Consider the following 17367-nt stretch of genomic DNA (forward strand, 5'->3'; position numbering starts at 1 on the left):
TAAGAATGTATCCAAATACAATCAATGTTATTTTATCTAATGTTGGTAATATATGAGATATTTGTTTCACACCAAAATAATCTATAGAGTACACACTGTATATATTAATCATGTAGCTCAAATTATATATTGTGCATTATTACACATATTGGTTATTAAAGTAGTGAAAAGCGCTTTTCAGTACTTTTCTGCGAGGATTCCTGAATATATAATTTTGTTGTGCTAAGTTTATTTTGTGTTCAGCACATTTCAGAGGCATATGCAGATACCATCTCTCAACATCTTCCTCCAATTTTCATCAGGACTGCAGGCTTTATAAAGATGGAGCCCTGGCTGGTGTAGCTCAGTGGATTGAGTACAGGCCTGCAAACCAAAGGGTCACTGGTTCAATTCTCAGTCAGGGCACATGCCTAGATTTTGGGCCAGGTCCCCAGTAGTGGGCTGGTGAGAGCAAAACATACATTGATATTTTTTCCCCTCTCTTTGTCCTTGCCTTTCTCCCTTTGTAAAAATAAATGAATAAAATATTTTTTAAAAAAATGGAGTGAAATGGCTGCACTTCCTGTTTGCAAAGAAAGATAAAATTATAGCCATAACTGGAATGAAAATACCAATTATTGCATTTAAAGAACTACAATTCGATGAAATTATAGCATGCCATCTTTTTTTGAAAGGTTCATATTTTAGAATAAATATTACATACCAACTATAACTAACTTTTTCAGTTAAAAGTTTGTGAATACCCAATCTGATCTAGTGATAAGACACAGCCAGAGCATTCACTAACAAGAATGTAAAAGTTACGGCTCTAAACAAATGGAGGTGTATTGGGAGGAATTGATTGTAAGCAAGTTGAAGGAGCAGACAATATCTAGATTGAAAATGTAAGCTCCATGCCCTGGCTGGTGTAGCTCAGTGGATTGAGCACAGGCCTGAGGACCACACGATCGCAGTTCTATTCCCAGTCAGGGCACATGCTTGGGTTGCAGGCTGGTTCCCTGCAGGCCAACTCCCAGCAGGGGACGCAGGAAAAGCAACCATACATTGATGTTTCTCTCCGTCTCTCCTTCCCCTCTAAAGATAAATAAATAAAATTAAAAAAAAAAGAAAATGTAAGCTCCATTATAGGAAAGCAAATGGTGTGTTGTGGTGTAAATAGAACATTGACTGGACTATAACTAAATACTCAGTAATATTTGTTTGATTACTAACATACAGGATTGAACAAAAGTAGATTTACAGTTGTTTGTATGGAGAATAAAATAATCAATAATAATACAAGAATAAATTATGTGTTGTGTGTACTCACAACTATAAACCTATTTTTGTCCCTGACTGTAAAGTATTAAAAGGTAAAGTATTCATTATTTTTCTTTAAAGAAAAATCACATATTAAAGTTAGGTTTAAAGTAATTGAATGTAATGTGCAGTAATAACGGGTATTTTAAACTGTAGATCATTAAAATTACTTAGAATCTTTTCATATTTTTAAATGAAATCTGATGTGGTATTTTATGGAAATACAGAAAGATGTTCGTCTCAACTTTGCAATTAAACACCACGGAAAACTATACTTCATTTATGATATTTGGTTTACAACCATATAATATATGGTTGTATCTCCAGTTATATGTTTATGAGACAACAGACTACAAGTTCTAAAAATAAAATTTTTATTCACATAGAAATAAAAAATGAATTTCAGAAGAGGTATACACTTTTGCTACAGAGTTGAAGTAACTTATTATATCCAAATTCCTGCTTTTATGAAATAAAATAAATCCAGTATAAAAATAAATTATGGGTACATATGGAGTAATCTATTAATTATACTTGTATCCCTTTAGGTTCATAATTTATGGTGAATTTTATTATAAGTCTTGATTATTTGTCCTACTTGCCTTTAAAACTTCCATATCTCAGGTGTTCTTTAAAAATATGTACTCAACACCTCTTAGTGGATTTATTGCCTTCAAAAAAATCCTTGTGGGTCCATTAATTCTATAACTTTCATGTAAATTTTTTTCTTACCGTAAAAGTTGACATTGACTTAAGCAATGTTCAGTCTTAATTGATAGTGACAGGTACTTATCTTGGCATATCACCCAGATTAGAGTTTTTATGAAATGTTAGGTTCACTTTGAATAGGTAAGTAAGGTAAGAAGAATTGTTGTAATGGAAGGACGATTGAGAAATATTTTATGAAAAGACAATGGAAATTTTGTCTAACAAGCATTATTATATAACAATTAATTTTTTGAAAATATACAGCTTACTTATATATAATGTTATATTTATATAAACTTATGTCTATGTTTTTAAAAAATAAGATATTTTGCTTCTTATCAAATAATGCTCACTAGATCTTTCTAAACTTCCCACATTCTACATTACTGTTTTTCCCCCCTTTCTATATTCTGCTGTTAAAAGTTCAGCTAGTGGTTCTATTAATCATTATAAATACTGCTTTTATTTAAATATTTCCTAGTGATATAGAATTTGTCATAGAGTTGGCACAGATAACTTTTTTTGCTCTAAAATCAAAATTGAGACTTCCGTTGCTTATTTATGGCCTCCCAACATAGTGTCTTCTGATTATTGCAAGATAGTCTGAGAAAAAGAATTATAGAACAAAGCAGAAAAGTTTATTTACAGACAACTGGTTATACATTTATTCTTTACCTTGGAGCCTCAGATAACCCAGTATCAAAAGAGTCTGCAAAGGAGTGTATGGAACATTAGGGTCTGTTAGCATGCATCTTGGGATTTACATATCCAGTATTATTTATCTTGCCATGGAAAAAAAGAAATGCACAGTAATTCTGATTACCAGTAGAATGCAAAAGTGGGCTATGCTAGTATATTACACTATCTTTCTCTGGAGGGGGGATTTTCTTTAGCCTTGAGTTGTCATGCATAATGAAGAAAAGCCGGTCTCACTCTCCTTTTACTCATTGTCATTGTCACTACAGCTCTGCTTAATCAAGAAGTTTTCACTTTACATAAGGGCCTTTTGACCTTACTCAATGTCTTAGGCAACCACTTTGGTTGCCATAACACCATACTGTAAACTAAATGGCTTAAACAAAAGAAATTATTTTTCTTACCGTTCAGGAGCAGGTCTGAGATCAAGGCTCCAGCATGGTTTGATTTCTGGTAAGAGATCTCTTCCTGGCTTATAGATGACTTTCTTTTGGCTGTACATTTGCAAGACATTTCTCTGGTGTGGAGAAAAGGAGATAACTCTCTCTCTTTCTCTACTTATAAGGTCTATAATCCTGCAAAATTAGGGCCCCACCATTATAGTCTTATTTAACCTTGATTTTTCCCTAAAAGTTTAGCTGCAAATGTAGTCACATGGAGGGTTAAAGCCTCAATGTGTAGATTTGGGGTAGGGGAGACACAGTTCAGTCCAGACTACTCCAACTTACCTCCAAAACCTGATGCCTCTTTACGCCTCAGTGCTCATCATTGGAGATTTGATGCATCCTTACTAGTAAAAAGAGGCTCCCAACCTTTCATCGGGAGGGAAAGCACACAGCCTTTTGCCTATCTAACCCAATAGCTAATTCTAAATACACTCGTTTCCTACAGTTCTGGTTCCAGTACTCCCAGCATTCCCCACCATCCTAAAGCATGTGGACTGACAAAATTTGGCTCATGCAACTGGTTTCAATTTATGAGTTAAATTTACTTTGGGTATAGACAACTTTCTGGCTTGTTAAATTTTACTCACCCTTTATCCAATCCCCTGATAAGTTCCAATTAGTCTTACTCAAACTAATCATAATTTTCTAATGTTTGTGCCTGATAGATTTTTGAATGTATTCAGCCTTTATAGGCATCCATGTCAGTGTGTTTAACATAACGCATCAAAATTCTCCCCCCAAAAGCTCAACTCCCTGAACCTGCTAAATGGGATCTTGGATTATCTTACTCCTCACAATGGTGATAACAGCATTTGATACAGATATTAAACTCTACTAGTATAACCTGGTTGGTAGTTGCACAAAGTAATATATGATCATAGCATTCTAGGATGTTGCCATCCTAAGGCAGCCTGAGCTAGTGATAGTTTCAAGTTCTACACTTTCTTTAGAACTTGCGTTTTCCATATTTTCCCATGTAAGTTCAATTTTGCTACTATTTTTGTATCATTAGATCTGAAAAAAAATCTGTATTTACTTAAGTTATTACACTTGCACATTTTCACTGCAGCCTGTAATCTTTGTGAATGTATGTGTGTGTATGTGTGCGTGTGAGTACGTGTGGATATATATATATATTTTTAAGAGGTATATGTATTTAAATGGAAAGTCTAGAGCAGGATCTAAAACAATAGCCACTAGTCAAATGGAGATATTGAGCATTTGAACCCTGGCTATTCTGATTGAAATATTCTGTAAATGTAAAGTAAGACTGTCTTTGTAATACATCTTTCTGTATTGTTTTATGTTCAATAAAACATATTATTGAAATGCCACCTCTTTATTGCCCTTTTAAAAATGTGGCATTTAGAAATTTAAAATTACATATGCAGTTTTGTTATTTTTTATCAAAAAATGCTAGTGTAAAATTAAAACACTTTTTAGATTAGTGTTTAAAGCAAATGTCTTTAAAAGATCAGAATATAAATTTAAGTTACTGTTAGTAAAATACTAATTATGTAATAGAGTTATAATTTTTTTTTCTGGTCAGAGAAAACCAGGTATAAAACTCTTCCACTCTTATGGCTTAATTCTGTAATAAGGTATGTGCTCCTAGGACTTGCTGGTGATATTATCATTTAACTAAATAAAATGTTATCAATATCAACAAAAGTTTGCTTGTGTTCTCCACTAAATATATATTTTAATATGGGCAATTATTTTTATAATAAATGATAAATATACCCTATATGTTGTTCTATCAAGTCAACTTTTACTGAAATACATTATTTTTATAGTGCGGCCAACTAAGTGTCGCTTTTTCCTTTTATAAAATACCAACAATCCGTGTGCTTGCGTTTCCCTGACCTCTCCTTTATTATAGATTAACTATTATACAAAGTATGATATATAAACTAATGCATTATTTCAATGGTCTTTACTATCAAGTAGCCAGAAAACTGATTAGGTAAATGACTCATTTTTTCAATTCCATTTGCTCAAAGGGGTGCAATTATAGTGTTATAGACTGCATGTTCATGTTCTCCCCAAATTCATGTATTAAAGCCCTTCTACTTCCAACGTGATGGTATTTGGAAATACAGCCTTTGACTGTGAGGTCTTTCTAATTGAGTTTGTGCCCTTATAAGAAACAGCAGAAAACTTGTTCTCTCTCTCTCTCTCTCTGTTTTTCTCTCTGCGCCATGTATAAAACAAAAAGAGAGCTCTCACCAGAACCCTTCTGTGTTGGCACCTGATCTCAAGTGTCCAGCTTCCAGAAGAGGGAGAAATAAATTTCTGTTGTTTAAGCCATGTAATGTATGGTATTTTGTTATGGCAGCCTGATCTAAAACGCATATTAATAGATTCACAACAAATACCATTTTTAGTGAACCCCCCCCTCATGTTAAATACTCAGAAATCTTGTGAGAATTAGCTAGATGTTTAGAAAGAGTTTCGTTATCATTTTTAGAATTTGTATTTAACTATCACCTAATTGTTGGAATCATACAGTTTTTTCTGGAAATATATTTAAGTATTTCTAACTCTCTAACAAAATATGTAAAAGTTTCTCATAACACTGTAGCATTTGGGGTTAACTTTATACAATCTGAGTAACTAAAGCTTAAGTTATTAACATAACTGTCTGATATATTTACTACTTACAACTCCATCAACTTTTTTTCCCAAGAAGTCTCTTCAAAATCTGTACATTGGCTTGAAATTTCTTTACATATTTATCCTGTTTCAGAATTTTAAGTATTGTTTGATCAGCACCATGTCTCTAACTGATTGACTCAATTTTCTCCTTAAAAATAATCTGAACAGATGAACTGTGTAGACTCAATACTCTGGTGAAAATACTTAATTTTAACAAAATATACATATTTAATTTACCTACATTCTCTCCTCAGTTCTTCCAAGGTGAACTCAGACTTGAGTCTAATTAATTAACTAGTTAATTAGCTTATAACATTGAATTTCAAAAAATTGTAAATATACCGTTGAATATATTGCTCAATACTTTGATGAAAAGACTGCTACTCATTTCTTAGGAAAAACTTTTTTTTACATCATTCCTCCAGTTTTCTCCAAATGAAAATATAATTAGTTTGAAGACAGTTTAAAATTTCAAAAACTGTCTTGCCATCCAAGATTACTTTTTGATTCCTTAATCTTTACTCAGTATTTACTTGTTATTTATGACAGTGCCAAACACAAACATTTTTTAAGACAAAATGAAACTCTTAGCTGGTTTACAATTGGATTCTGCCAACCGCTTCATAAAGGATGACACCTCCTGTAATTGCATCTGAGGACTCTCTGATGTGTGTTCTGCCAGAAATGAATTAAATCACACTTGCCCCTAGCTAGCCTTCAGTGTTTTTGTATCTGGCCCAGATCCCAAGCTAGAAAACCAGTAAATTTTTCTTTATAGCTAAAACCATCTTTATCTTTCCTGTGGTTGTGTTCATCCATCTTTTAAGGTTGAGTATGTTGCCTTGGTGTTATTAATATTGCATCTCTCAAACAGATATTCTGAGGTTAAGGATGCGATTTCTTTATTCTGAGGTTCCATGTTCTGGGGTTAGAGATATGATTTCTTTATTTTGATTCTATAACCAAAGTAGAATACTCTTTCTTTTTGGTAAGAAAGCTTTGAACTCCACAATTTTGTTAAAGCCAAATTCTGCCAAAATGTAGCTTTTTGGTGATTTAAAAATAATTCACCTCCCTAGTGAAATGTCAAATTACCACTAGTTTTTACCTCTTGGGAAATTTTCATGTTCCCCTCAATCCAGGAGTCAGGTCCTTCAATGTCAAGTTTTATCCTAAATTATTTTTTTAATTCAGCTGGGAAAGTTTATATAATAAACACACTGAAAAGGAAAAGGAAAAGGAAATAATACTAGTGACTTCAAAGTCCTAAAGTTCTGTTGATAATTCTAAATGCAGCCTTCTGTTATTAACCAACCGCACTGCACACTCACAAATAAACCTCACGTAGGGGAAATCAGGTACGTTACTACCAAATAGTTCACATAGCTGCTTATTATTTCTTACACATTAACGTAAAATCTGAATTTGAGTGATTTGAAGGTATGGATTACATTCTCTGTTTGCAGTAACAGTTGATCAATTTCAAAGCTTGTTTTTTCTTCAACATTGACTTGACTAATATTTTTTATTATTATTCTGTGATGTTTCTTTATGATAAAGGTTTTGTTCTGACTTGGAAAAACTGTTCTCTCATTATGAATATTTTTTACACAGAAATGCATACCTGGCAACCTGTAATAAGTCACCATTTAAGTAAATTATAAGAAAATATCTTGGTATAGTTTACATTTAAAAAATTTTTAATTAAATCAAATCAAATATAAATTGCAATTTCAAGGCTTTTTCTTCTTTCTGTTTTGGAGTGTATGTTAGATTCTTAACAATGCCTCAGAGAATTGTAAATCTTGTTCATGTAGTCTCTACAGTATAAAGATATGTTGTCAGTTTTATGAGTTTTATAATAAAAGACAAATAAGTATCTTTAATTAATGCATCAATGATTTGGATACATTATTAATTACTTCATATATCATTACCAGTTTCAAAATTAGAATGTCTATATTATCAACATTATTGCTAATCTTAATTATTTTCCAAAACTTTTATTTTTTTCAGAAATAATTCTGACAGTGCGAATCACATACCTGAATATAATATACATAATGACCTAAATAGAGCTGAATATAAAACTACTATGCTTAAAAATAGCATTAATAAAACAGTATCCATGTTATTTGACTACATAGTTTCATCAAGCTATAAAACACTTAATAGTATATTTTATATATTTTAGAACTATATATCACATAAAACATTATAATATCTCATAATAACTATTTAATATGTTCCATAACATTAAAAAATCAAGTATAAGTTAAGTGCATGCGAATCAGTGCAGGAGAGTAAGCTTCCTCAGTCCTTTTTCTTATATAAACCCCACATCTCCTCCTCCAGTTTCGCCTCCTCACTAACATTCCAAATAAGCTGCAAGTCAAACGAAATTAAGAAAAACTCTTGTAGTTGGTGCTGTGAGAAAATAGGGCGTGATTATTCAGGAGGCATTGCCTTTGTTTCATTGTTTCTTTTCAAAGCAGAGATTAACAAGGTTGCGATCATAAGCAAGAGATTAAATAAAAATATTTAAAATTTCCCAAACTATAATTGATGCTAGGAATAATTTATTATGCCATCATAAAAGTGTAAATGTTTTTATTTACTAATAAATGTTACTAGGAATATGTGCTGTGGTTTACATATGGTAGTTCATTAATCCACATAGCAATCATATCATGCATTTATCAATTTCCCCTTGTTGCCAGATAAGAAAAATATCTGGGTTCCAAGACATAACTTCAAAACCCGAGGTTTTAATTTTTAACTGTTCATGTATTCATTGAATCTGAGAGACCATAGAAAGGCAAAAGTATCAATAACAAAAATCTAATTGGAAACATTGTTCTTTCTTCAATGCTATAAAAATTGGGCAGGGTTTTTAATTTATCTAATTAAAACTTCATATTCTTAAACATAGTTCCCAAGCATTTGTTGCCTGAACTGTAACTGATTTCATCGGCAATTTCTGAGACCACTAGGTTTGGACAGAACTGCGCTGTTCTAGGTTAAGTTCAGGTCCTGAGTCACTCCAGCACTGTGTTGTGTGTGTGTGTTTGCCTGTGAATTTGACTTGCAGCCTTCGAAGCCTTTTTCCAACGAAAATGCTGTTTGAATCCTCAGTACGAAACTCTAGACATTTTACTTAGTCCCCAGTCTACCTTTTGTACTTTAAATATGAGACTGCTTTATCAATCACAAACATTTATTAAAAAATTAAAACCAAGTGAATTCTTTATTTTTAGAAATGCACTAAAATTGTTTGGAATGAAATATGCTATATTCAGCCCCTTTCACTATAAAGTACATTATAATAGGTCAAGAAATCTATGTATAATAAAGAGAGAGAAAAAAACTGTATCTCTTCTATTTATTTAGCATCCCGAAACTTTCCCATGACAGTGTCATTGAGCAAATCAATTTGAATCCAAATTAATTGTATTGATTGAATACTATTTGCCAGTTCTTGTGCTAAGTATTGAAAAGATATAGAAAACAAGAAAGACCTTTATACTCAAGGGACTGTCAGTCTGGTAGATAAAATGGGAAGAAATAAGAGGTATTGAGAGGTTGTCCTTTGCCAGGAAAAGAAGTTTTTTAATACATATTATCTCTGTTGGCAATCTAATATAGCGGTTAAGTATCTGAGTTGAAGCTAAACTCTCTGGGTTCCCACTGACTAATGAGTGGTCAAAGGCAGTCTATGAAATCTTTCAGTTTTTTTGCATGTATAAAATTGGAGGATAATCTTGTCACTGGGATACAGGAAGTCAAATACTGAGTTGATAGCACCAAAATGGAGGAAGCCTGGACTCTGAGTCACAAACAGAAAAAGCCCAGTGCTAAAAATAATCTTCTGAGATGCTAAATCACTGAAATTTGAGGGCTTCTATGGTATATCTGTAACCACGGTGGAGACTCCCCAGCTAGATATAGCAAGTTAGAATCTTGAAGTACTATGTGGATGTAATAGGATTCTAATCTATATGAAATTGGTTTAGTAGTTGGGCAGTGGCTTGCAACAAACCAACTGGTATATCTTATTCAAATTGTCTATTTCTATCCCAAAATTCAGTCCTTTACTTTCTGAGTCAAATATCCCTTATCAAGCTAATAGTACATTAAAAAACTTGTAAAATGTAAGGAATTTGGGTGTCTATAAAATAAAGAAGACATAACCTGCTTCAAGGTATACACAAGATAATAAAGAACATATATGCAGGAAAACAATTGATATTTAGAACAACATACCCCAATTAACTTATATACTAAGTGCTAGGAAGCATAGAGAACTGAAACAAACTGAATTTGGAGGTGTCAAGAAGGCCTTACAGAAAAGAAAGTATTGAAAAAATATCCTGAAGGAAAACAAAAGAGTTTAGTACATGGAGACGAAGCAAGCTTTTTCCAGAGTAAACAATACAATGCAAAGGGAAGAAGCCTACAGTGCAGCAATGGAAAATGTCAGTGATGCATCCGGATAGGTGTGCAAAAGTCAGAGAATAAAGGTTTTTGTAAGATGAATAAATACATAATTATTTATTTCTTATAAGTAACAAGGGTATAAGTAACAAGGGTATTTACATTTAGGGATAAGTAGGATGTGAATAAAGAAACAAAAAAGAAAAGAAGAGAATAACTATGTGAACTGGAGAGATGTATGTAATTGAAACAGATACACCTCTGAATAAGTGCACATATTAGAAGAGGAAATGTGGGTAATATCCTAATGCATGCCCTCTGACCATTGTTTGAGGGTCCTATAGAGCATATAGGAAATTAAGGCCAGTAGAAAATTGGATAATTTCATTACATTATAGACATGAAGTTTATCATTTGGTCAAAGAAACATGGAATTTAGAATAAATATTGTATCTCTAGAGGCCAGAGAGGGCTCTTATGCAGATCTTACAACTCCTTCTATATTTAAATTCCCTGGACTGTAATGAACTGTAGAATCAGTTTTATTAAGAAAAGGACTTTATAGTATAGCATATTCATATATATATATATATATCTACAATGGTAGTATAAAATTTAATTGCATTCTAGGATATCTTCATTTTCCAATTTGAGATCGCCAGATATTCTAACTTATTTCTGCTTCATTATAACATAGATTATGACAATCAGTTACATGTTTGTCTTCAGCTTTGCAAACTAATAAAGCAGGTGTCATACGTTTAACTATTCCTGAGTAATACCGAGCATGAAAGCACCAACCTGAGGGAGTTTAATGTGTAACCATCCAGATGCTCACCATTTGTAAACCACTCCCTTGGTGTAAATCAGTCACTTGGCAATGAGTTAATAAGTATTATTCTGCCTCTTATTCTTTCATGCCGTTAAGTTATTAGAGAGTAATAGCTTCAGTAAGCCTTATCGTGATCATGATCATCACCAAATAATGAACATGCAAATTCTTTTGAGATACATAGTAAGTACCATGAGAAGTTCATTAACACCTTTGGAAAGTGAGAGCTAATCCATCATCATAAATAGTCAATTTTTTTCAAGTAGCATATTCACCTCTATATTTTTGGTTAACTTTTAATATATTATTTTAATTCTGTATTATTTTGCTTAGGGAAATTAAGGCATATACATTCTAAGATTCTCTTTTTATTAGGTTCACATCATATCACCCAATTTTTACAATTTAATATAAAACTTTATTTCTCACAATGTGTTGTAAATAGTCCATACAATATTTTTACAATAACCTATTTTTATGTTTTTGGCATAAATAGATATACATATTAGTATGTATGCACATGTAAAGATAAGGCTTTTCCCAGTAATATGTGATTTTCACAAGGAATTGTGGTTTAATTTTTTATATTCTCCATATTTCACAGCATATTATTTAATAAAATTCAACTTAATAAGTCAAATAATAAGATATATCAAGTGATGAATATGCAAATTAATATTAACTTTGCAATCATGCACAAGAGACCCAAATGATTATGGAGAATAAATGAAAAAGATACATTAATTTTATAAGCAAATATTTACAAAGACTGAAAAATAATTACTTTCGACTTTATTATTTGAGATCATCACACCATGCCACCACCATCAAATTTAAACAAATTGAACAGTCTCCATAGTTTGTTTTAAACCTTAGTCTATGGAGATAATTGTTTTTATATGTATGAGACTCATTATAATCGAATGGGTCAAAGTTTTGTCATCATGTCGAACAAAATGTATTTCAGGATCTTGGAATGTAATATTTTCCGAAGCCGTATGACATCTTGTCCCAGTGCCATAAAGAGCCGTTATTGTGACTAGACTTCATTTCCTGCTTATACCCATAGTTACAGTAATTGCCAGAAATTTCACAGTTGAATACGTCAACTGGCTAATGTCCCCTAAGGATCATAAATTAGAGATTAAGCTCCTGTGCTTGGATGTTCACCTTGATGTCCTTTCATAGGCTTTTAGCAATCAGACAGCTGTATTATTTTGCTTTTTTAAAAAGAAAAACACACCAATAGTTAATCCTAAAATCAAAGTAAAAATACATATTAATTAATACCTTTCAAGCTGTAGAAAATTCAACATCAACAAATGCACAATTTTACAAAAAAAGACATTCTCAAGCTAGCTTGAAAATAAGGGTGTGAACTTTTATGTACTTTTGAATGCTTCATAATTATTGATATGTATCATTGAGAGACTTGACATAATTTCTATTCTTAAGATCCTTGATAAATTGAATTTGAATACTCTTAAATGCAATGTTGTGTGAGAAGGTTAATAATTCAGTTATAAAGGAATGCAATTAATTTTTTTATTGAAATAAAATTTGAGTAAACAATATCTGTTTTATTCTTTGTCTGAAACAAATGTAATTACAATAACAATAAAAACAACACTGAAGTACAGTTAATGCGCATTATTCATGGCTTACCTATTTTAACGCATTATCTAAAATGAACTCAAGATAAGATTTTAACTTTGATCAATTAATTTCAAAATTGTGTGGGGAGATAACTATTTTCCTGAGTTGCAAAACCATTCTTTATGACCTATGTTTTAGTTGAACAACTTCCAAGATTAGAAAGACTAAGTGGGGAATAGTATGTTTTGTGTTTATGAAAAGTGAAAGGTATGGTCTGTAATCATACCAAGGGGTAAAGTCTACCTAAGGCTGAGAGACGAAACCACAAGCTGGAAGCTTGAATAACAACAGAATGTCCATAAGCGCAGTTATCAAACTGTGAGAAACATCACATTTATATGTGTTAATAGTGCGTATAAATCAGTCTTGCTGAAAGACACAGGAAGGAGGACTAAGTAGTGCTTTTTAAACACATCTCATAGCTTCCTTTATAAAAGGCTTTAAGAAGCCAAATTAAAATCAACGACTTGCCAGAGAACTGATGGTGTCCATAATGCAAATGTAGGCTTAAGTAATATGGATACTCTAGTTTGGCTCATTATGGTTTTTTTCTGACTAACTCAAATCTAGTCATATAAAGGTTCTTCAACAGATATTTTCTTAAGCCCTGTAAGTATGAAAATGTAATCACATTCTTATTACATATGCAAGGCTTACTGTATATGTATATATAAGTGAAATTTTTTTCTAAAAATAAGCCTCATTTCTTCATTTGAAAAAGGTCCTATCTTATTATATCACCATATAATATGTGTGTCTATCCTCAGAAGAGGATGAATTGTAGTTTACTTGTTTGACTTAATTTCAGACAAACTTAGAATCTTACTTTTACTTTTGAAGGTTGAGGAAAGGGAATTCAAAATGATAGTTGGGAACCTACCAAGAGACTTAAAGGCCTGAATATTCTTCTGCTTCTTTTAAGTACATTGTATTAATTGTGCTATTACCGTTGTGCCACTTTTTTCTCCCCCATCTCCCTCCACCTTGCACACCCTCCTCCTTCAGCACCCCCTCCCACTTTATTTCATGTCCATGGGTTGTACATATAAGTTCTTTAGCTTCTCCATTTCCTATACTATTCTTAACCTCCCCCTGTGTATTTTGTAGCTACCAATTCTGCTTCTTATTTCCTGCACCTTTCCTCCCCGTTTCCTACCCTTTCCACTCTTCCCCTTCCCCTCCCCACTGACAATGCTCCATGTGATCGCCATTACTGTGATTCTGCTCCTGTTCTGGTTGATTGCTTAATTTGGTTTGTTTTTGTTTTTTAGGTTCATTTGTTGATAGTTGTGAGTTTCTTGTCATTTTATTGTTCATATACTTATCTAAGAAAAAGATAAGTCCCTTTAACATTTCATATAATAAGGGCTTGATAATGACAAAATCCTTTAACTTGACCTTATCTGGGAAGCAATTTGTCTTCCCTTTCCTTTTAAATGATAGCTTTGCTGGATAGAGTAATCTTGGGTATAGGTCCTTGCCTTTTATGACTTCAAATACATCTTTCTAGCCTCTTCTTGACTGCAAGTTTTTTGTTTTTTTTTTTTTTGCAAGATCAGCTAGTCTTATGGGTACTCCTTTGTGGGCAACTCTCCTTTTCTCTTGCTGCTTTTATGATTCTCTCCTTGTCTTTAATCCTGGGTAATTTAATCATGATGTGTCTTGGTGTGTTTCTTCTTGTATTCAACTTCTATGGGACTCTCTGGGCATCTTGGACTTGCATGTGTATTTCCTGTGCCAAATTGAGGGAGTTTTCCTTCATTATTTGTTCAAATAAATTTTCAATTCCTTCTCCTCTTCTCCTTCTGTCACCCCTATCATTCAGAAATTGGAATGTTTAAAGTTGTCCCAGATGTTCCTAAGCCTCTCCTATTTTTTTTTAACTTCCTGTCTCTTCATTTTGTTCTGGTTGGATGTTTATTTCTTCCTGTTGTTCAAAATCATTGACGTGCGTCCCAGTTTCCTTCCCTTCACTGTTGGTTCCCTGTGTGCTTTCCTTTATTTCACTGTCTGTAGTCTTCACTTCTTCCTCTATTTTGTGACCATACTCAATCATTTGCTGAGCATGCTGATTGCCAGTGTTTTAAACTCTGCATCTATCAGATGACTATCTCCTCATCTATCAATTCTTTTTCTGAAGTTTTGATCTGTTCTTTCACTTGTATCATATTTCTTTGTCTCGGTTCAGCCAATATTTTTAAAGGGGCAGAGCCTTAGGTATTTTCCAGGGTGGGGCAACCCATGTCACTGGTTATGGTGCTGTCTGTGGGGGAGGGGTCAGAGAAAGAGCTATACCAGTTGCTAGCTTGTTCTCAGCTCTTGGCTACTTTCTATCACTTTCCGTCACTTCCCTCACTTCCCACAAGCGGATTGTGCTCCTCTGGTACTGATTCCTAATCCCATGGGACTCTCCAACTGACTCTCCTGGGAGACTGGGAGTTTCCCACAAACCCCATGTTTTTACAGCCAGAGGTTTTGAGGCTTTATTTTCCCCTGCTGGAACCCTTGGTTTTTGTGCGGTCTCTCTCGCCCCCCAGTTGTTCCTCCCAGCTTATCTGCAGGGGAAAGTGGGATATCCTGATCCTCCAGTAGCCTCACCATGCTTCCTCACCACCCTGGCTATCTACCAGTTGGAAGGAATGTTTCTTCTTTAACTCCTTGGATTGGACTTCCATACAGTTTGATTTTCTGGCAGTTCTGGTTGATTTTTGTTTCTAAATTGGTTGTTATCCTTCTTTTGGTTATGAAAGGAAGCAAAGCATATCACCTATGCCTTCCTATTTGCTGGACAGAGGCTTATCATTCTTTATGGTATTTATGGACTTTTTAAAAATATTGTATTTATTTATTTTTAGACAGAGGGAGAAGGGAGGGAGAAAGAGAGATAAACATCAATGTGTGGTTGCCTCTCACACACCCCCTACTGGGGACCTGGCCAATAACTTAGGCCTGTGCCCTGATTGGGAATTGAACCAGAGACCCTTTGGTTCACAGGCTGGTGCTCAGTCCACTGAGCCACACCATCCAGGGCTGGACTTCTTTAATATGCTCTGGATATAAGATTAATGCCTGTATTTTCTGTTTACAATCAACTCTTTAAATTCCTCACAATCTATAAATTATAAACTTGAGAGATACCGTTCTGTACTTCATTGTGGCATAAATTTTTATGTCATTCACTCCACAAATTTTTGATTCAATATATTTTCAGTAACATATAGAACTCTATTCCAAAACTGTTTGAAAATATACTGCAAGTAATTTTAGGTTTATGCCTGACACAACAGGAGATAATAATATAATTAACTGGTAAATTTTATAAACTGAATAGATAGATGAAAATAATTTATAACTCAGAAATACTGAATTTATAATGTTTTATATAGGCACATGTGTATACATTAAATCTAAAACAAATCTGCCATGGAAGTCATGTCAAATTATTTCCTAAAAATGTAATAAAAAATAGACATTTGACACAGAAAATATTTTTAAAGACCATTTTAAAAATGTCTCAACATTCATTTTAACATTTAAAATAACTTTGTATTTATATTAACCTCACTGGAAACTCAATGCAAAGGCATATCAACATGACATTATTACAGATTCTGCATTTAAAATACCAGTGTCTCCATTCTAATTTAACAAGCATTACTTTCTAATCATGTCTTTCAACAAGATAACTTAAAAACTGTACCTTAAATATATCCTATAGGATTCTAAATTATCCATAATTACTGAAATTGATTATAAATATTTACTGTTTATTGTTAATCCAACCTGCCCTATACAAATTATTTTAAATTGATAAAATACTTTAAATATTATAAGAACCCATATTCCTATATTCATTTTTTCTTGTGCTGAGTAATTTTACAAATCTTTTTAATAAATAAAACGATGACATTTGGTATAATTAGGTTCAAGACCTCTCATAAAATACCAACCATTTAACAGTTTGTATTTAACAGGCTCCAGAAAAAAATTCTATGATGAACAGTTAAAGTAAATGTCATCTCTTACTCAACCATTTTTGCTTATTTAGTGGAGAAAACCTGAGGAGATATTCAGATATTTTAGGACAGTATAATAATTCCACCACATTAATAATACAGGTGACACAAGAAGGTTAATGACATCTAAAGTGAGCAGGTGTTTCTCATGATGCGCTTTAGTTAGACACTGCCTACCCCCCCTCCATAAGCAAATGCACCTACCTTTGTCCCCTTGTATTCTAACAAAAATGTTGCACATGTGGGCTGTAGTCTTTAATAAGGATGACTAAATCACACATTCCAAACTTATTATCACCTTAAAAATTAATTTGACATTTAAAGTAATGTATTTGTCAGAACATTTCAAAAATTGTAGTGCTCTAAGAATTGCTACATAAAAATACAGAATTACTCAATTCCATCTCAAACCCATCACATGTGGCATGCATTGTAGACAGCATTATCTTCATTTATTGAATGATTATCTTGTTTATTCACTCAACCATCATGTGTTTCACTATGACTAAGAACACAGCCATAAGTACAGATAAATGTAGTCCTTGTCTCTGGTGTTTGAAACACATTGGGAAAGACTGACAATAGTCAAATAATCACACCAACGATGAAATAGCTGTCTCTC

The 17367-nt window shown here is 32.9% G+C and overlaps 1 long non-coding RNA gene across 2 annotated transcripts in view; it reads left to right on the top strand.

Moving 5' to 3' along the window:
* The first annotated feature begins 3089 nt into the window (after positions 1–3089).
* The window catches only part of LOC118985874 (uncharacterized), a 44860-nt gene continuing 30582 nt past the window's right edge, over positions 3090–17367 (top strand). For both annotated transcript variants that reach the window (XR_005066215.1, XR_005066214.1), the window contains exon 1: positions 3090–3156. This is a non-coding gene — a long non-coding RNA (uncharacterized LOC118985874). The remainder of the gene's footprint in view (positions 3157–17367) is intronic.

Source organism: Sturnira hondurensis, unplaced genomic scaffold (genome assembly GCF_014824575.4).
Source record: "Sturnira hondurensis isolate 20B ecotype Veracruz unplaced genomic scaffold, ASM1482457v3 Scaffold0004136, whole genome shotgun sequence".
Classification (NCBI taxonomy): domain Eukaryota; kingdom Metazoa; phylum Chordata; class Mammalia; order Chiroptera; family Phyllostomidae; genus Sturnira; species Sturnira hondurensis.